We start from the raw sequence: 22230 nt of genomic DNA on the forward strand, positions 1-22230 counted from the left end.
ACTGCTAAGTGTTGGTGGGTTAAGACCTTCCTTCTATTGCGACGTCAATGGGTAAAAGCTTTGCTTGGCAGTCTGTCGAGAGACTGAACTAGGTGTTTCAAGATAGTCTTTGTCAGCTTAACATCAAGGCATAAAAAAACCTCATTTTGTGTTCCCAACAGCAATGCTCTTTGGTCCCTTCAGCATTATGCAGGGAACAACATCTGCCGTGATCACTTTTGAGTCAGTGTGAATCGTAGTGTGCCGCAATTGTTTTTAAAATTGGTTCTGTAGTGTAAGAAAAACTGGCCGTTCAGGGACGCCAAATATGTAACTGTAGTGGCTCTCTGAAGGCACCAGTTCTGCAGGGTTTGGGCATTTACTGAGACAATTATTTATTGTAGCAGTAAATCACAAAGTTGATTCTTTTGATGGCTTTAGAGTCCAACCATGCGACATAACTCAAACAACGCACACACACAGGTGCTAATACACGAGGATACATTTATTAATACATAGAATATGCATGTAAACCTAACAGATCTTATCGAGAGGGTTATCAGAATACAAAAGATATATATTCAATCAGTTACAAAGTGTTACACATATCAAGAGGACATACGTTCAGTATATCATTCATTAAGACCGTTTCGTAAAGTGAACTTGGTTACAACTTCTACATTAGATACTCAAAACAAGTACATAACTCTTAGGAATTAAATTGATATCAACTGGTTTGGATAACAATGGAATTCTCGAGCTGTAATGCAGTGAAGTTGAATACTCATCCAATTTCTGGGGATTCAGATCTCCTGCGGGCACAAACAAACAGTTGCAGGCTGTTGCTGTCCAATCCGCGCTCTCTGGCTCGGTGCCAGGCTGTGCTGTGCGGCTTGTGACGGTGCACTGCTGATGCTCACTGTTGGCTTTAACTAGCAAAGTTTGTGCACAGGAGAAAAGATGACTGTGGGTCCCAGAAAGTCAGGAAGAGGACCGGTTCGTTCCTGATGAAGAGCTAGTTCTGAATAGTGATTCAGCTGTCCACAGTTCCGACCTGTTCACGAGGCCTGCTGCTGGTTATTCTCTGGCAACCTCCACTCTAGACTCTTAGAACAAAGGAAAGTTCTGGCACTCGGACACACTGGCCGTTCCGTGGTTGTCCGAGCTGAGTCTCAGGATGGTCAGGAGGCACGCTGCGAGAATGTCCTGCCCTTGGGAGCCTTCTGCTCCTGGGCCGTCCTGCCCTGGAATTCTCCTTTGAATTCCCTTTAGAACAGTCCACAGAATCCTCTCCAGAATCTTACTGAATCTCCCTGAATCTTACTGAATCTCTCAGGCTCTCTGTGTTGCCTGTTTTTACCTGGAGGAACTTCAGCTCGTTGATTGGCTGAAAGTTCCATGGGCATCAGAGTCCCACGTGAGTTACTCGGCCCTACCAGCCCCTGATTGGTTGATCAAGGTGAAATATGAGTCACTTACTCCTGACACTTAGGAATGCAGTCCAGATGTCCAACTGGCACTCCCTAGACAGATAGGCACCAATGGATGACCATTGATCATGATAGCCAGGCTTAGCTAAGTGCATCCCCTTTGGGAGCTGTCCTTATCAGGAACCTTAAATCAGCCTGCATGAATAGTTTCTCTGTGGCTGCACCACAGAGATGAACACAGAAATGGGGCCTCATTTGGGAAGGCTCAGAACACTTAATTCTTTCTTATTAATAAGCCTCGCCGCTACAGTAGGCATGGTGCATTTGTCTGTGAAACTTGAATGCTGTGCTTTTTCACGCAGAATCATCGGCAGGAGCAAAGCTTATTCAATCTTTGCGCACAGCGCTCCATCAGAAATACTTTGTCCAAGTTTTGAAGAGATTGTGGGATTCTCTGCACACGCTCACATCGCGTACCTCAGACAACACCACCATTCGATGGGAAATTGATTCTACTTCTTGCAGTTGTTCCTGTGGTTGTGATAGTTACAAAGTTGCACTTTCCTCCACCTTCTGCTATAGTATTCATTGGGTGAGCTTCATCAATTGGCTCAGAAAGGTCAACTGTGCTTCGGAAAAAATCAGCAGCAGTGTCTTTATTTTGTCGGTGAGTATGGCTGTCTTTTAAAGCACATGAAAAACACGAGTTTGTGGATTTCTCCAAATAGCAACGAATTCAGCTGTGCAGAGCCTTACTGCTTTCAGAGGGTCTTTTACCGACGCTGCTGTAGTAGAGAAGTGACATAATCACAAACGCAACCATTTGTGCTGGCTGTTTAACTAAGTATTAAGCTTTTTTAACTATCACATGATTTTAACTAATTTAACATCATCTCCAGAAGAGCACCTCGCACTGCTCACTGAGCTGATGTATGTGCCCATTTCTCAAAAAATTAAATATCATCTGAACTGATTTTTTTCTACTTTAAATGCTTTCCTACTCTTTTAATATTTCAGTTAAATCTTTTATTTTGAAGTACTTTCCATTGATATTAATCCTAGTCCCGATGAATGATTCTGGGACATGGTGCGTCTTGAATAATGTTCTTATAGGTTTCAGTTTGGAAAAGTGCGCTCTCCAGAAGCTACCGAAACCTCTAATGGTCACACAAAGCTTAATGCAATAGCAACGTTTGGGGTTGAAAAAGAATATAACTTGCTATGAATATGAATACTGTTCCAGGAGGCGTGTAAGGACTATTTTGGCTCAGATCACCAATTTACCTTACATTTCTGATCCATTAATATCGCTATTGAATGCTTAAGGAAGGTCCTGGCAATACTTCTTGAGATCTTCTTTAGAAAAATTAAAAAAATATATATTTCCAGTACTAAACAAAACGTAAAAAATACTGATTACGTGCAACTGATAAAATCTCTCTTCCAGGGACGTTGTAGCTACATGCAAATTACAATGGAAAACTTTATCAGCTTTAAAAGTTTCTTTTGCATTTATAAGACGATCAGCATGACACTCAAAACATACCTGTATTCAGTAAGCGGTGAGTCTGCTGGCTGAGCAAGTTGCCTCCTCTACACACAATAGCAGCCCTGACGCTAAGATAAATGAAAAGAAATTGCTTTTATTGGGCACTTTTCATATCCGATGAGCTTGACATCTCCCAAGGGCGATGGAGTTTTTTTGCGACACTGCTTTTCCCTTTTTTCTTCTTTCTGTACTCTGATGCAAAAAAAAAGAGAAATCATGTAAGGGAAAAATGTATTTTTTTCATGGAGAAAACGTGCACCAGGAATGTTTTGTTTTGAAGAAGTGATTTAACATGATACATGACCTAATTTACTAGAGTAAATGCTCACACTGCAAGGTCTGCTTTACTACAAGAGAGAAGTAGAGTGAAAGATGTCATAATTGCACTGCGTTGTTGAAGAAAGCATCTTTTTCTTTGAATTCTAAATCAATCAGAATTTCAAAGTGAAACACAAACCCTTTGTCTGTATTAAAGAGATGATATTTTAAAACTGATAAAAATGTAGAAAACACGTTTCTCACTTAGAAATTTAGGATGGGATTATTACTATTACTAGTAATTACTAGTTGCAGTGCTGAACTCACCATGGTGCAATTCAGTTACATGATTGGCCAGTGGTTTCATGGATAACGCGTCTGATTTTGCATCATGAGATTGGAGGTTCGACTTCTACCGGGTTCGTGTGTTTTTAAATCAGGCTACTCAGAAATAGAAGTCCATTATGTGAATGAACCGCACCTGAAAGCAAACGTTGGTCAGGTTTCCTTCTTTCCAGCATGAAATAGCAAATCGTTACAAAAAGCACCAGCTAATGTCCAATAGCATTAGTCATTTTAATTAACATGAATATACTGTAAGGTCTTGGTACATGGGATTGGATTTCATCCACAATTTAAAAAAGGGCAAATTATATTTATAGGCTTCAGACACATTTTAATACAAAAGTGACCTAAAACTCTGTAACTTTCAGGTTAGTTTGAACCTGTAATGAAAAAGGGGCCTGAAACTTCCATTCTGTGATGTAACTGTCTCTAAAGTCGGACGTGATGTTTCACGGATGTGCAGTGTGCCTTTTCTCTTGTCATGTTCAAAATGACTTGCTGTGTAATTTCCTGAATGCGTGTCCTGTACTGCTCTGTTATTTCATTTAGATTATCTATGTGGTGTACAGATAAAACCAAACGGCATGGTCTAATTCCTGGGTTCGGCACCAGCTGAACCTGAACATACATCATCCGATCTCAACATGATTTGAACACACAACCTTTTGATGTGGTATCAGATGCACTACCATCACACCACTCCCCATAAGTGCTTTTAATTCCCCCAAGGAGAAAAATATTTTTTTTCATTCTCTCCTGTGAGAAGCACCGCTCTTCCAACGAGGGTCTCTTCTTCCCAGACCACAGATTATTTTTCCTGTCTGGCTCTCACACAGAGGGCAGACACACTGTCTCCACTAATGTGTTTACTACATCTATAGATCTGACCCCCTTACAGCCCTGATATTCCTGGACAGGATCCCATATTGAGCAGTATTTCTCGCGTTCTGAACTTACAGTGTGTACACAATGTACTTTATACACAAAGTAAGTGTTTTCGTAACTCTTGGACGTTTTGTCAAAATGTTACTGGCATGCCAAAATCGCCCCCTCAACTGAACAGTCCCACCCCCCTCAGTTTTGGATAAATTGTCAATGGTCAGATAACTACACTAACCCCGAATTCACAGTTACTACATCAGACTGTTTAATGTGCAGGAGGGCTATCTGTCCAGGAACAGCACGTTACATAGTGTCTATGTTTTGGGGTGTCAACATTATTATGACCTTATTTGCTCAGGTGGACCAATGCCTTGCAGTAGTTTATCCTTATACTTACAATCGTTATATAACTAGGACTGTAGTTATAGAAGTTTCTACTTTCTGTTGGTTTTACAATGATTTCTTAATGATTCAGAACCTCGTTACCGTTGATGTTGTTGCAAAAATGAACACATATGGTTGATGCTCCAGGCAAAAATAATCACGTGAGTTCTGATGAACGTGGAACTGTTCTTCATCACTAAATACCAGATTGCTTGTCGTTATCTTCTAACATGAAATACTAATCAGTGGCATGCTTGCGAGAATTCACTTGGATGGTTGATGCTCCAGGCAAAAATAATCACGTGAGTTCTGATGAACGTGGAACTGTTCTTCATCACTAAATACCAGATTGCTTGTCGTTATCTTCTAACATGAAATACTAATCAGTGGCATGCTTGCGAGAATTCACTTGGATGGTTGCAATGGCTCCATTTAAACCGAAATATCACTACCCCCCTCAGGATTTCAGACCCCCCCTACAGATCATTCCCCTGGCGCCAGTCCTGGGTATAATGATGAACATAGCTGCCTTGCAAGCAGTGAATCTGGGTGTGATTCCCACCTGACCCATCAACAAACCTTTTCCAATGAATCTTTGATCAATTTAAAAAAGTCTTGAAGCTGGTAGGCTAGGGAAGAAGCACTGTTTGAGTACACTGAGGAAAATGTGCTACTGTGCTGTGCTGCTCCAGTAGCGCAATTGGTCAGGTTGTGGTGCTTTTATAGTGGAGTTATACCGAGGTTGTGAGCTCAATCATCACGTGGAGTATGTTCTGTTTTCAGCTGCAGAAACGTGCTGTTGAATTTATGTCGGTTCTTGTGTTACTTTTTCCTCTCGATGGAGCTGTATTAATGCAGGCACACCTGCTTCCATGTCAAGTTATTTTATCGTTGCTTACAAACCAACACACTGCAGACACCTCTGATATTGTCACTGCTTGTGGGCCACGTGTTCCTGCTGTCAGCCTACCATGATAATACACCTATAGAAATATTACTGCTGTAATACAGGAGCGAAGAAACAAAACGAAAGCACACCAAGTTTAAAAAGGTCAAAATGTGTCAAAGCCCTTCCTCGAGGAGAATGGGGTTCAAACCTACTTGTGCAGAGTATCATGTATTAAGAGGAGATTGCCTTAACCGCTTGGCCACCTCCATACACACTTCAGCCCCCTCCGGACATGAGTTGCCTCTTTCCCCATACTCAAGGGTAATTTTCCTCTTCCACCTACAATTTCAACATTTACCTTGTGAGATGTCAAACCACAGAGCCTGTGCTGCGCTTCAGTGTTAGCTGTAGTGGACACCCCATTGAACATAAAAAGCATATTGAACTCCTTGGACATAAGCCATTTCTCGTCACTTTTCTCAGCGAGCAGGCTCAGCGCACACTGAATGCAGGTGTCTCAGAGCAATTGAGATGTGTCCAAGTGGCTGTAAAAGGGATATCTGATGCCAGTGCCATGGCTTAGTTCTCCGACGGCAGGCATAGCGGCGCGCCGGTTGGAGTATTCTCGGTCGCATTTAATGGCAACGTCATGGCAACGTCAGCTCAAACCACCAAATGGAGACAGGCGTGCTGACAAGCTGACCCTGCTGATGCAGAATTAACACTAGGATGTGAGAATGCTGTGGCTTAGTTGGTTAGAGTGCCTGCCTAGTAAACAGGAGATCCTGGGGTTGAGTCTCAGTGGTGCCTGTCTTGCCACACAGTTTATCATTATGGAAAGCAACATCCTTCTACATTAAATTTAATGGAAGTGTTCATTTAATTTTAGAAAATTTGGACTGGGGCGATGTATTATTGTAGCGGCGCAAGCTCACAGTGGTGCACTTGAGGAATGCGGTACAAGGGCCAGTGGTACATTGGATAACGCATCTGATTACGGATCAGGAGACTGTAGGATCGTAATGCTCTTAAACCCAGTACCATAACCGTAGTGTGTTCAGTCCTACACAACCTTTCTATCGACTGAATAAGCCTCCTGTTCCATCTCCATCTTCTTCCCACACATTCCGGCTATTTCAGCACCGTTATTGTTGGACCACAGTCACAGATACGTAAGGGACACTATTCTGAAGAACCGTCTTAAATAAATAACGTTGCAAAAGGTAACAATAATGTTTTCTTAACGTAACCTTACATTTGGGCGTACAATACAATTTTCTGTACCCTCAAATAAAACAAAATCTTACTGCTTTCTCCTGAGAAACACAAGTGTAGTGTTAAATCACAATAAATAATACAACAAATATACTAAACTAACACCCAGATGTGACAACACACAGCTATGACAGAACACATTGAAGACTTAAAAGCCCTTTAAATTTTTATTTCCTTAATTTCCATTCTCTTCCCTCCCCAGGATAACTGAAAACTAACTATAATAAAGACTGTATATGCATTACTTGTAATACAGCTACTAATAAAAATATACATGGAAGATATACATAATAATTAATAAATAACACTTTTATTAGTAAATACGTGTAATGATAACATTCATTGTGAATATTTGTGGTGTCTGGAAAGCAATTTTAGTTAAATATAATAATAATTTTCAAGCAAGTGGTGCATAAGCTTGTTACTTAATGAGTACATTATTTCCATTACATTCAAGACAGTTCTAATGTGATCGATTGTTCTGCTTAGTCCGCTACTGAGTAGCTTAAAACCTATGAAGAGGTGGTTTAAGCTAGACTCCTAATGCAGTAACATCTAACGGGCAGCAGCTGTTATTTTAGGTTTGTTGCAATTGAGAACAGGTTTAGTACAGAGCTGCTGACAAATTTCAGTGGAGTTTATTGTATAAGGGTTTATTGCAATTGACCCATTGTAGCTACCAATCAGCAGCAAGGAAAAACAAACTTCACTTGTGCCTTTTAAAAAAAGGGAAACAGAGTAGTAGTTTATGTGGTAATTTCAGGTACAATGTAAGAACTAAAGTTATCTACTCCCATAGTAATGCGTGGGGTCCTATAAATAGAAAAAAAACAATTTTAACCCGAAAACACAACAAACACAAAACAAGAAGTCTTCCAGGAACCCAGGTAAATCCCTGTAGTAGTCTAACAACTACAAAAAAAAAAACAAATGCAACAACTTCAAAAGAAAAAGAACATTAAAAACAAATCTAGGGAACAACAAAAACACAGAGTCTAATTCGAGAGCTTTTTCAAGTCTTCAGTGCTCCTCTCGTCTCAGTAGACCTCTCTCATATATTTGTGTACAGGTCAGCTGGAGGTACACAGCTGATGGTAATTTAAGTAGGGAGCTGCGTCAGAATGCATGGGCTTCAAAGGAAAAAGTCAAGGTTTATTCCATGCTGAAAAGAGAAGGAAACACAATGTTTCAGCTGTGGAGCCTTATTTGATTGTGACTCGAAGTAAACCTTTACTTCTTCGTTTGATGTTAATTTATCTCCATCAGATACCTAATAATATCTAAACTTGACAGTTGCTTTCAGTAGCTAAAGACACTGCTCCAGGTGAGGCTCGAACTCACAACCTTGGCATAACTTCGCTGTGCACTGCTGTATAAGTACCGCGCGCTGACCGATTGCGCCACTGGAGCTGTGCAAAGTGTGCTCCTCATACAGACTGACGGTGCAGAAACACAGGGTGAAAACGGTTTCGGTTGTGGATCCATCTATACATGGGGAACACTGAAATAGCAAGGAGAATACAAGAAAAGAAACTGAAAGAATTGTGCTAACAGCAAAGGGGGACGGAGGGAGGTGGTCGGACAAGTAAATCAGCCTGGTAGATTGTTTGTAGCGACATTTTTGAGTCAATCGGCACACTGATTTCTCTTCATGTGCCTTGAACTGTGCAGTTTGTATTTTCGTTGTAGATAGGTTTCTTCAGAAGTCCAGTAAATTGACAATAATGGAGAACTAGCTGACGCACCCCGTCGTGAAGACCCTCTGTAAGGTGATTACACGTTTCATTTTCAAGTCGCCTCCTTTACACTCAATTTCTTCCTCGACACTGAGAGAACATGAGAAATGGCTTCAATTTCAATGTGAAGCGCAGTTCAGGCTCGATGGCTTCACATCTCCAATCAATCAAATAAAATTGCAGTGAAGCGATCTAAATAAGACTCTGAAGTACTGGGAAAGATGATTATTTTGAGCGTGCCTCCCAGGGTCTGCTACGAGGCTGAAGTTGGCTTCTTATTCGCCAGCTTCTTATGCGTGTTTTTCGTTCCACCTTAAATGCTGCTGCTGTGATGTTATGTCGCCTTTCGCCTGTAGATGGCTCTCTTCGATCAGTACTAATCCGGTTGGAAAACTGTAGACATCTTCACTGAAAGGGAATATCCAAATAGCGACTGTCCAAACTATATTTTTGTATGGAATATATTTCAGAAAATCGCAAACCAATTTTAAAAACTCACCATAACACGGACTTACACTGGGAAAAAGTGATTGCACTTTCTGCTTATTTCTACGGCCTCCCCCCTGATTATGAAAATGTCTCACAGTTCTGACACTGATGTGTGAAAGACAATGTAACAGACTATCAAAATCCTGAAGTACAAACAATTTTAATGCACCAGTTTTTTAAATATGACCCTCTGATCTTGGCATGTCAGAATACATTGGGAAAAATTATGGCACGAATTGCAATGTCACGCATTGTTGAGAATATCACTGACCTTGCCGATATTTGCAGGGGATACGAATGTTTTGCACATGTTGAACTACAACATGTAAAAATTGAGCTCCTTAGTCAATATCACTGGGAATGTCCAATAATGACGTACATCAGTAGCCTCAAAGAAACTTAGACTCACACATGGAGTTTTATCTTTGTATGGAGATTGGGAGAATTAATTTATACTCTCATTGCTCATTAGCTAAATTATTTTAAAAATATGACACAGATTTGTTTGAGAAACTTGTAATTGCCTTAAAGAGAGTCTTCTTGAAGATGTGCACCAGCTAGCTCTCCACTGTCAATTGACAGGACTTGAGAAGAAACTGTTCTCATACAACCAACATACAAATTACACATCTTAAGGAACATGAAGAGAAATCCGTGTACTAAATAACATAAAACTGTCGCTGCAAATTATCACCAAGCTGTTTTATGTATCTGACCACCTCTTTCCTACTTTGCAGCGAGCACAATTCTTTCTGTTTCTTCATTGCTATTTTACTGTCTCTTTCCCCCATGCGGAGATGGATCCACAGCCGAAACTTTAGGTCGGTTCCTGTTACTCTGTCCGATTGAAAGAGCTGTATGAAAGGCACTCCCATCTCTGCAGGAAAGTTATTGCTGCTCTCAACACAATATACTGCAGCCAAATGTGATAGCGATACTGTCACTGCCTGTGGGCCACGTGTTCCTGCTGTCAGCCTATTATGTCATGTTCATCCACACCCAGAAACATTACTGCTGTAGCACAAGAGTTATAGGTGCAGTTGATAGAGCATGAATCTCTTAATCTCAGAACTGTGGGTTCAGACCCCACATTGGGTCCCTCTGTGTCAGTTTGATCCCCCAAATCCTCTTAGCATGACCTGATGGTGTAACAGTGATACCCAGTACCCAGCGTAATTCAGCTTTCTTTCCACTTGATTCAGATTTTGATCTGAAATCATCGGCCGAACAAAAGTTTGTCTAAATCGAGGGAGATCTGCTCTCAATCAAGTATTAAACACTTCAGCATTTACTGTTTGAATACTGCACTTTGTCAAAACACTGCCGCTTCTTAAGCTAATAAGTAACGGTTTTTGAGCATGCATTGTATTGTTAATGCTTATATTAAAAAAGCATAAATTCACATAATGGAATTTTGACGGAACAAAGTAGTCCAGCCCCTTTACAACATTACATACCCACTGATTAAAGCTTAAAACTACAGTAGCAGGAGTAATAATAATGGCAAGAACATGTTTGGAGTTCGGCATTTCATTTATTCTGCGGAAACATCGTATCGGAATGAACTGCCCGAGATAAAAGAGTAATTGCAGCTTCAGATCATATTTTCCAGAGCATTGCATTGTTCTGTTCATGCTGACTACACGCTTTAAATTTGTAATTTACTGCAAGCGTTGCTTTTCCAGATTTTTCTGAAATTCCTCGCATTTGACTTGACTTGAACTTTATTGCCATATGTAACCGGTGCTGGTACAATGGAATTCTTACTTACAGAAAGTCTCTCGATTGTAAAACAAGTGTAAAAAAAACAAAACAAAGTGCAAACAGTGCATCAAGACAATGTACAAACAAACAATAGACAATGTGCAAGTAAACATGCAGACAGTTTGAATATAAACAATACAGACGTGTAAACAATGACTGGAGACGTACAATAAATAAATTAAAATGAGGTAGATGGTGATGGTGTAGGTGTGGTCCGAGGGGGATGGCTAAATGTGTTCGCCAGTCTCACTGCTTGTGGATAAAAGCTATTGAAGAATCTAGTGGTAAGTGTCCGTATGCTCTTATATCTCTTGCCTGAGGGCAGTGGGGTGAAGAGCTCATGCCCGGGGTGGTGACTGTCCTCTGTGATGGCCAGAATTCTACCACGGCAGCGGTCCTCATAGAGCTGTTTAATCTTGGTGAGACCGCAGCCGATGATCTTCTGGGCCATTCTCTGCAGTGCCTTTCTTTCTCGCGAAGAGGTGTTGCCATACCACACGGTGATCCCGTTGGTGAGGACGCTCTCGATAGTGCAGCGGTAGAAGTTCACCAACACATGTATTGGCATCCCCCATCGCTTGAGGCACCTCAAGAAATAAAGGAGCTGCTGAGCCTTCTTCATGATAGAGTCAGTGTTCACAGTCCAGGTTAAATCTTTAGAGATGTGAATTCCCAAAAACCTAAAGCTGGTGACTGTTTCCACTTCCGTTCCATCAATACTGAGTGGGCTGTGAGTGTGTGGCCTGTGTCTCCGAAAGTCCACTATTAGCTCTTTCGTTTTCAAGTCCAGGTTATTGCTATGACACCACCGAAGCAGCTGTACAACTTCATCCCTGTAAGTGGACTCGTCATCATCACTGATCAGTCCTATTATAGTGGTGTCATCGGCAAACTTAATGATGTGGTTGTTGCTGTGTCTTGCTGTGCAGTCGTGAGTAAATAGGGAGTACAACCTTGGACTCAGACAGCAGCCTTGTGGGGTTCCAGTGCTCAGGGTGAGTGGTGTTGATGTTTTATTGCCTATCCGCACCACCTGTGATCTCTCGATAAGAAAGTCCAGCAGCCAGTTGCAGACAGAGTTGCACAGACCTAATCCCCTGAGCTTTGTCACCAGTTGACTGGGTATGATGGAATTGAATGCTGCACTGTAGTCCAAAAACAGCATTCTCACATACGAGTTCTTAGTGTCCAGGTGTTCCAAGGCTGTATGCAGAGCCAGGGAGACAGCATCATCCACTGATCTGTTGCTCTGGTAGGCGAACTGCAGGGGGTCCAGGGACTCTGTGATGGAGGAGTTGATGTGTGACAACACCAGCTTCTCCAGGCATTTTATCACCACAGATGTTAATGCTACTGGGCGGTAATTATTCAGGCATGCCACTTTTGTCTTTTTGGGGGTTGGAACAATAGTGTTTTTTTTAAAGCAGAGCCAGCACTAAAATATTTCATTCCCATCGCTGAATACATCGTGGAAACGGTATTTGCAACGGAATGCTGTCACACATGAAACCTCTTTGTTTTTCGGTTCTGAAGTTTGAAAATGAAAATAAAACGGGGGTCACCTCATAGGCTTGAAAGAAGTCCAAGCAGCATAAAAACCCGCGAATTCTCACAAATTGTGTTGCATTGTGCTGCACCTTTCTTCTGCTGCTTTTTTAAATCAGCCTTAAACATTTGAATGCATACCTTACTGCTGCTAATCACATTCACGTGTTTACGAAGCTTTTTTCTGTCCGTTATGTTTTTGCTAAGCAGTTTCTCCATTTTCCTCGTACTGTGATTGTGAGCGAGCACAACAACACTGAAACAGTGTAAAGAGATAAAAAAGTCAGGGTAAAACGCCTGACTGTCGGGAATGGGATTTGAACCCGTGCCTCTATTTGGAGAGCGAAACACAAAGCTTAAAAGACATGAAGCTGTGAATTTGCTGTTTTAAACCGCTTGGCTATCCTGAAAAATGTGTGCTGATTGTACCAGTCGCATCCGATTTTCCGTAACTTTAGAACGATTGATATGACTGGACAAACACAATTTATGGCGTTTAGCATGACATGGAAAACGGTACCAGAGCATTCGGGTCCGGACTACCAGACTCAGAAACAGTTTTTACCCCCGCACTATCAAACTATCAAACTCCCAGCCTCTCTCACTCTCACCTCACCTCTCACCTATGATCTGAGCCTCACAGTGCCTTCTTTCTTACCAAAAACCCAAACACACATTGAAAATCTACCTCTACCATACATGTCAAAAGCTCACTCCCCATCATTTCTATCCCTTTATTTCATTCTTTTGATGCATGTTTTTGCACATAACCTGTTACCTTTTTGTTGTTTTGCACACTGCCTGTTGTTGTTTTTTGCACATCGGCTGTTGTCTCTTTCTTTTGTTATACAATTGTATTGTTGTTGTGTTTTTTTCTTTGTACTACTTATGTCCGAGAGCTAGCTAAATACCATTTCGTTATTCCATATACCTGCGTATGAGTATAATGACAATAAACTTGAACTTTTAACTTGAATTTGAACTTGAACTTGACATAGTCTTGCAGGCAGTATATTATTTTATCGTTTACTCGTATAAAAAAACATGGTCTTCTTGTTCCTAAGTCAGATTTTTAGTGCTTTCGAACGTTACTTCCAACCTGGACTGACAGCTCACCAGATCTGTTTGTGATCAGACCATGGAGTCTGGGGCTGTACCAAGCGCACGTTCCTTCCCAATGCTGAGGTGATCATTCAGAAGATGGGTGTGAAGAGAGATAAGCTTTGTCGACTAAAAAACAAGGCAGGATATGCACGAATACTAATCACTGGCGACAGTTATGCTCTCTTACTATTGAGATCCCTACATTGCAAGTTTTTTTAAGACTTTGAAACTAAAGGAAAGTGGTGACAAATGAAACAGGCACAGGTGAGGCTTGAACCCACGCTCTTCAGTTTACGAGGCCAACGCCTTACCACTTGGCCAACGCGCCTTTGAGTAAGCATGGGAATAAGGTTGTTCAAATTATTTTTTTCTGAATCTGGTTTACATCGCCTGGATGCAGCAACAACAATAAAAGGTATACTTGTCCTTAAACTCGGACGTGATGTTCTGCAGACATGTGCACAATGTCCTGTTTTCTTGCAGTGTAGACATTTTGCTGTTCACGCTCCGCATTCATCTGCTTTGTGCGTTGTTAGTCCGCACCTGTAACATGTAATGTCAGCCGTCCCCTGTTCTTCTATTTCTCTAGCATGACTGTGTCCTGCTGCTCGGCTTTTGTTTGTAAAGTTTGAGCGAGCGCCCCGTTCAGTGTCACTTTGTCACTGTGGTCAGAAAGCATTCTTGATTCTGCTTGAGCTGCTTCATGAATTCTAGCGACTGTAAGAGCTCTTTTTAAAGTCAGCCCTTCCTCCTGCAGCAATTTATAGTCTCTTATGTGCACATTTTTCCACAAGTTGATCTCTTAACATGTCAGTTTCCAATACTCCAAAGTCACAAGATTTAGCCAATTCTCTTAGTGCAGTCACAAAAGCATCAACAGATTCGTCCTGAGACTAAGTTCTCTGCCTAAATTTATGCCGTTCCAAAACCACATTTCTCCGCGGTGTAAAGTAAGCGTCTAAGGCAGCTACAGTCTGTTCATATGTACCTTTTTCTCCAGGGAGATTGGCGAAAATCCGCTGCACGGGAGCCCCGATACAGTGCAGTAATGTAGCGTCTCACGGCATCCTGAGCTTCTGTAGATCCACCGGCTATTTAAAAAAAATCTGTACGACTCCATCCATATCTTGTATTCCGTATACAAATCCGGAGCTACGAGGTTCAGTAGAAGCGGTGAAAAAAGCCGGGCATAAGCAAAGCTTCTCGGCGCGGCTGCCATATCTTCCAATGGGCAAGCTAAACGAACAGTCAGAAAATTCAAAAGTTCGTTTCTACCAGCAAGAGAACTAAAATCTGCAGTGTTCTGCTCGCTTTGAGTCCGTCAAGCACTCATCTCTCGTCGCCATAAATGTTGTGTATCTTAATAAAGAGACGTTTTAATATTATTTTAACTATTTTGTTAACTACACAGATCATGCCCTTACACCTTATATTCCTGCTTTCTACTCTCGTTCTGTTGTCTCGCGATGTCTACTCACTAAACTACATTTAGCATGACTTCTTGTTGCAGTTGAGCTCAAAGCTGGAGATGATCTCCATGTTCTACCGCACTAACTAGTCCGAAACGTAGTACACAGTACACACTTTTTAAGTGAAGTCAGGTTGTTAAAAAATTAAACCAGCGCCCTGTCACAGAAACGTACCCCAGTCTCCCGCGCAACAAGCGGGGGTACTCAGCACTATACTGTACTAACGAGGAGCGCTTGTCTGCAGCTGAGCGTCAGCTCTGTTTACTGTCGGCAGTCATTTCCTCATTTCCAAAGACTTTTTCACCTGCTCTCAACTTTTAAAGACGGTCATAAACGCTCAAGAAGTAATTAATGTCAGGTGGAAGTCTGTTTCTGTTGTCTCAGCTCTTGATAAAGACAAGCCGTGCGTGGGAGACTCCCTCCCTGAAGACGTTTGCCGTCACCCTGCGAGGGAGAAGAGCCATCAATCACCAAAGCAACCACTGAGACAGTTAACATTAAACATGTGAAATGCGAGATGTTGTGATTTTTTCCCCCGCTTAAGGCTTCTATCGATCCTACTCTAACGAGAAAGACCTCTTTATTAGAAGTGAGATTTTAACAAACGTCTCCAGGGGTAACTGCGACCTGAACGCAACGGCATCTTGCCTGTGGTACTTATAATGAAGTATATATTTTATTTCTTTCTACTCGTTGATAAGAAAAAAAGTGAAATCATGTAATTAGGGATATGTCTTTTTTTCATGGGGAAAACTAGCCCGAGCAAATGTAAAGTTTAGAGCAGCGCTCAATAAAAATGATCAGAACCCGAAAGCGCTTCTTATGCGGATCAGTATATTCCGATACCACTGGTTCTGCAGAAGAAATAAGAAAAGCCGAACTCAAAGCAGAAACGTGTTGCCATTACGGGTACTCTGTCTGCAGCTGCTTTAAGATCTACTCACACCACGATGCCATTAAGGCTAGTTAAAAAAAAAAACATCGTCACCTTTTTGAACGTGATTATTAGACACCCGTTAAATCTCAACCGAGGTTTCTTGAGAGATCGTTCAGCGAGCGAGTAATAAAAAACTACTTCGCTTCCAACCTCTGCTGTCACTGTAAACTCGGACGTGATGTTCTGCAGATGTGCAGTGTGCCTTTCCTCTTGTCGTATTCAAGAGTACTCACTGTGTGAGCCTCTCACTGCGTGTCCTACTGTACTCTACTGTGATTTAATTTAGATAATGATGTGGAGTAGAGTGACAAGATCTACTTGAACATTTTCGGTTTGTGAAATGAAACACTAAATACACTACTGTAAATACAAGTAATGGACATTTAAAATAACCACAGTACAGCTAGAAGAGTGAAAGATAAAAGACTATTTAGAATGACATTCACAATAGACTTAAGTCTGATGCTCTACCGACTGAGCTATCCGGGCTCTGAAAGAAAGTCAACACTGTCGGGATCCTCGCAAGTCACGTGTACCATTCCCAGTAGAATGAGTGAGAAATACAGCATGACATGGGTAGTTAAGGGGCTCCCACAGTCCATCTTTCCTCACATTACTGATTTTTTTCAATAGCATTTTGACCTTTTTTCACATTCAGATTTTTTTCACATTTAATAAAATCTTTTAATCAACAACATTAAAAAGAAAACAAATGGAACATTTTTTGGAACAATAATTAAAAAAAAAACTTTCAATGCCTTGGTTGTATACGTGTGCACACCCTTTATAAAGGGAGTTGCAACAGTGCTGAAATTTAAAGAGCATTTCTGTAGAGAAAACAGCCTTGATGTTAAGCTTAGGGAGTCTGTCTTTTAGAAATTCTATTTCTTAACACCTTGCACATCAAAAGTCGATGTGTAGTCCTTCAGTACTTTCTCGAGTTGTGCCATGGATATTTTATACGATCAATACTTGTCATGCTCTTTTGCATTTTCCTTAACAAACGGAAAAAGTTCAAGGTGTGTTTACGGCTGTGCTTCACATCTACACGAGAGCAGTACAGGACACGGAGTGAGGAGTTCGTGAAGCTTTCAGTTTAGTGCTGAGTTCAGAAGGAGGATTCGCTCGCCGAATGATCAATCAAGAAATCCCGGGTGAGATTCAACAGGTGTTTTCTGCAACAGCCACGACAAGTGTGAAGCAATCTCTGGATTTCCTGACTTTGAACTAAAATATTAGTTCAAATAATTTAGGATTTAACAGAACTAAAAGAGGTACATTTAAAATAGCAGCGCAACCCTGCAGCACGTCGAGTTTAATTGTGTAAACTGCATTTAATTGTGTAAACCTGGCTCTCTCTGAACCCGAGCAAAGAGTTCTCACTCAACAGAAGATTGCGATGCGAGTACTCTAATATAAAAGCACCTGGAGATACCAGGGATTGAACCCGAGACCTCATACATGCAAAGCATGCGCTCTACCACTGAGCTACATCCCCGATGCTAAAGTTTATGGAACAGACTTAGAGATGTGCAAATGCTCACTGATCACACCACTCACGAAGAATGCCTGCAGTTTCCCACTTTCGCGTTTCTTCTACAACAGAGTAAATTCATAGGAATGAAGAAATAAGGAAGGAAAAATAATCGCATCGAAGCTTAAAGAGACTGGGCACAAATTAATCTGTTATTTTTGTATCCAGTTACATGGGCGACGGTGGTTGATTCCCAGACGGGGGAGTGCTTTTTTTCTACCTCCTTACTCGACTGTCTTTCAATTCTATTTTATTTGAAAGCTTTTTGCATCTTTTAAGTGCTCTTGATTAAACTATCCATAGAAAAACAGCAGTACTGATGATTTAACGCAAAAGGGTGAAACAACGCCCCAACCACAGGAATGGTAACAGGAAGGATCGTGTTCTTATTTAATATGTCCTTTTGAGATGTCTTGTCAATGCTCACAGGCGGTAGAGCTGAATAATTTACTTTTAGTGGTGTTTTTAAACAAAGATGGAACACGTTCTTTCTATACCAGGAGAAAAGGAGCAGACTTTACCTTTAAGTGGCAAAAATGACACCTTATCAAAGCTAATATTAATTAAAATGATATCACAACAAAGGATTTGAGCCTTGAGCTTTCATTGGACGTCTGTGTCTCCATAACTTTGTAGGTGAGAGAGAGGATTGTGATAATTTGTAGGTGCTTCTCGGAAGTGCGTTGGTGGTACAGGCGCCTTCCAAATAATTGAGTCAGGTTTGAATCCCAGCCAGTGCAAACCCAAATCTTTTCAAGATAATCTGTGGTCCGCTAACACATCTTTTGAAACACTACAACAGGTAACACCCCGTGTGAAACATCGTGAGCATCTGTTAAACCTCTCTACCTACCCGTTCCTCACAGAGACATGACGACGGTCTAAAGGGACATTTTGAGCCGTAGAAACATTTTATCATTCTGTACTTTCCTGTGCGGTCAGGCCAGTTCCACTTTAACTGCGCCCGACAACGGAGGTCGTTTTGAAAACAACGAGAGTAAAGGGACACTGCACGTCTGCAGAACATCACGTCCGAGTTTAAGGACAGCAAGAGACTGGAAGCTAGGGAGATTCGGGTCTGTGTTTTTATTATAGGTTCAAGAAAATCTGAATACCTTTTCAAGAAGTATTTCAGAATCCCAGTCAAATCCAGTACAAATGCCGCATAGATCTGCATTGTACAATTAGTATACTGTTTGTCCATTGAATCAAACATGCCTTATGAAGCATTTCTAAAACAGGAGAGATCGGGAGAGAATGCGTCTTCCTGTAAAAATAAAATGACTTCAAGGGCACTATAAGCAACATTTATGAGGTGCTCTACAGGAAAAACTATAGCCAGAGATGCCAAAGAGGTCGAGATTTCACCACATAAGAGAAAGCATCTCAGAAAATGAAGTTGCGGTCGTTTCCACGCGTTATAAAACCACTAGGTCAAACAACAAGAGCTGAAGAGCCGCTGTTGAGAGTAACACGGCCGAGCGCTCTAAGGAGCTGGCTTAAACCTCCAGTCTCTTCAGGAGCATCTGTTGGAGTCGCACTGCTACAGCGCATCTCCTTGTTAAGTATCCCTTTTATTGTTGTTGCTGCCTCCAGGCGATGTAAACCAGGTTCAGAAAAAAATAATTTGAACAACATTATTCTCCTGTTTATTTGAAGGCGCGGTGGCCAAGTGGTAAGGCGTCGTTTTCGTAAACCGAAGATCGTGGGTTCAATCCCCACCCGCACCTGTTTCGTTTGTCTCCGCTTACCTTTAGTTTCAAAGTCTTCAAAAAAAATGTAGGAGTCTCAATAGTAAGAGAGCATAACTGTCGCCAGTGATTAGTATTCATGCTTATCCTGCCTTGTTTTTTAGTCGACAAAGCTTGTCTCTCTTCACACCCATCTTCCAAATGATCGCCTCAGCATTGGGAAGGAACCTACGCTTGGTACAGTCCCCGACTCCATGGTCTGATCACAAACAGATCGGGTGAGCTGTCAGTCCAGGTTGGAAGTAACGTTCGAAAGCACTAAAAATCTGACTTAGGAACGAGAAGACCATGTTTTTTTATACGAGTAAACGATAAAATAATATACTGCCTGCAAGACTATGTCAAGTTCAAGTTCAAATTCAAGTTAAAAGTTCAAGTTCAAGTTTATAGTCATTATACTCATACGCAGGTATATGGAATAACGAAATGGTATTTAGCTAGCTCTCGGACATAAGTAGTACAAAGAAAAAAACACAACAACAATACAATTGTATAACAAAAGAAAGAGACAACAGCCGATGTGCAAAAAACAACAACAGGCAGTGTGCAAAACAACAAAAAGGTAACAGGTTATGTGCAAAAACATGCATCAAAAGAATGAAATAAAGGGATAGAAATGATGGGGAGTGAGCTTTTGACATGTATGGTAGAGGTAGATTTTCAATGTGTGTTTGGGTTTTTGGTAAGAAAGAAGGCACTGTGAGGTTCAGATCCTAGGTGAGAGGTGAGGAGAGAGTGAGAGAGGCTGGGAGTTTAATAGTTTGATAGTGCGGGGGTAAAAACTGTTTCTGAGTCTGGTAGTCCGGACCCGAATGCTCCGGTACCGTTTTCCATGTCATGCTTAACGCCACAAATTGTGTTCGTCCATTCGTATCAATTGTTCTAAAGTTACGGAAAATCGCATACGACTGGTGCAATCAGCACACATTTTTTCAGGATAGTCAAGCAGTTTAAAACAGCAAATTCCCAGTTTCGTGTCTTTTAAGCTTTGTTTCGCTCTCCAAATAGAGGCATCTCTAATCCCACTCCCGAAAATTAGGCGTTTTACCCTGTCTTTTTTACCTGCCTTTACACTGTTTCAGTCTTCTTGTGTTCGCTTGACAATCACAGTACGAGGAAAACGGAGAAACTGCTTCGCAAGAACATAACGGACAGAAAAAAGCTTTGTAAACACGTGAATGTGATTAGTAGCAGTAAGGTACCTGTATGTATTCAAATGTTTAAGGCTGATTTATAAAAGCAGCAGAAGAAAGGTGCAGCACAATGCAATTTGTGAGAATACGCGGGTTTTTATGCTGCTTGGACTTCTTTCAAGCCTATGAAGTGACCCCCGTTTTATTTTCATTTTCAAACTTCAGAACCGAATAACAAAGAGGTTTCATGTGTGACAGCATTCCGTTGCAAATACCGTTTCCACGATGTATTCAGCGACGGGAACGAAATATTTTAGTGCTGGCTCAAATGCGAAGAATTTCAGAAAAACCTGGAAAAGCAACGCTTGCAGTAAATGACAAATTTAAAGCGTGTAGTCAGCATGAACAGAACAACGCAATGCTCTGTAAAAACGATCTGAAGCCGCAATTACTCTTTTATCTCGGGCAGTTCATTCCGGTACGATGTTTCTGCAGAATAAATGAAATGCCGAACTCCAAATATGTTGTTGCCATTATTGTTACTCCTGCTTCTGTAGTTTTAAGCTTTAATCAGTGGTATGTAATGTTGTAAAGGGGCTGGACTACTTTGTTCAGTCCAAATTACATTATCTGAATTTATGCTTTTTTAATATAAGCATTAACAACACAATGCGTGTTCAAAAACCCTTACTTATTAACTTAAGAAGCGGCAGTGTTTTGACATAGTGTGGTATTCGAATAGTAAATGCTGAAGTGTTTAATACTTGCTTGTGAGCCTTAGATAAATTGCCTGCTGCAATTTCAGCAAGCGGAGTTCTGCTCAGCTGCCTGTAGTATACATTGCTGATTCCTTTTGTGAGGGCACGGGCAATCTTTCAACGATAAGGCTGGCGTGCCTGTCGAAATTTTGTTTCCCTTTCACTGTGTTGTATTTGCCCTACTCCTACAACATCAATTGTGATGTCATCATTGCCCATTGGTTTGTGTCTTGTTGTCATTATGTATTTTACATTACAGGAACTGTAATGTAAAAGGTACTGAAGGTAGGAACTGAAAGTACAGACTGCTTTAATCATTAGAATTCTCTTTCCTGATGTATTGGTATTTGAAGGCTATTGACAGCAAGGATTTATCTTCCTGAACTTGCTATATAAGATATGGGTCCATGGTTATCTTAGTTTAGATGTACCTTTAAGAAGTGGTAATTTTCTCCATTGTTCAGCCTTTAGACATACTTTGAAAGTTTTAGGCACAGACATAATCTTTCTTAATCCCCTTTTATCCTGAGGTGATGTCCCAGACGAGCTTGCCCCCTGGGAATATTCACTGTGTTCTTCAGGCTTTTTTCTGATTCTACACAGATTTTGTCTCCCTCTAACATGTCACCACTGTCTGTGCTGCCTGTGCATATTAGCATATCTTCTAATGAACTTCTGAGCTCTGTGTCGCCTTCCAAACTACATCCCTCACATTGACTTGAAATATTGACTATAGATTGTGTACTGTCATCTGGTTTGGAATCCCTACCAATACTCACCCCCTTCTGCGCACTAAGCACTTGGGTTCTTACTTTTTATCTATCTTCATGCCAAATCACTGATAACCATTTCCTGTTGCTGGAGCAATCCTCTCCAAGGACTCTGTTTGACAGTGTTGACCACATATTGTCATGCCACCTAATTTCTTTTTTCTATCTTAGAAAACTTCAGAAATTCTTTGATCACATTCCCTACTCCTCCAACCCTTGACCACACTTCTGGCCTCCTACACCTCTGTC

General features: G+C 41.2%; 3 non-coding genes across 3 annotated transcripts; 1 reads left to right on the top strand and 2 right to left on the bottom strand.

Moving 5' to 3' along the window:
- Positions 1–8307: 8307 nt before the first annotated feature.
- trnai-uau (transfer RNA isoleucine (anticodon UAU)) lies at positions 8308–8401 on the bottom strand. Its single transcript has 2 exons — positions 8364–8401; positions 8308–8343 (listed from the first exon to the last, which is right to left on the bottom strand). It is a non-coding gene; the product is annotated as a tRNA-Ile (tRNA).
- Positions 8402–17461: 9060 nt separating this feature from the next.
- Positions 17462–17533, bottom strand: trnaa-ugc (transfer RNA alanine (anticodon UGC)). Its single transcript has one exon. It is a non-coding gene; the product is annotated as a tRNA-Ala (tRNA).
- A 1694-nt stretch (positions 17534–19227) lies between these two features.
- Positions 19228–19299, top strand: trnat-cgu (transfer RNA threonine (anticodon CGU)). The gene has a single exon. It is a non-coding gene; the product is annotated as a tRNA-Thr (tRNA).
- The last annotated feature ends 2931 nt before the right edge of the window (positions 19300–22230 follow it).

Source organism: Lepisosteus oculatus, chromosome 14 (assembly GCF_040954835.1).
Source record: "Lepisosteus oculatus isolate fLepOcu1 chromosome 14, fLepOcu1.hap2, whole genome shotgun sequence".
NCBI lineage: Eukaryota > Metazoa > Chordata > Actinopteri > Semionotiformes > Lepisosteidae > Lepisosteus > Lepisosteus oculatus.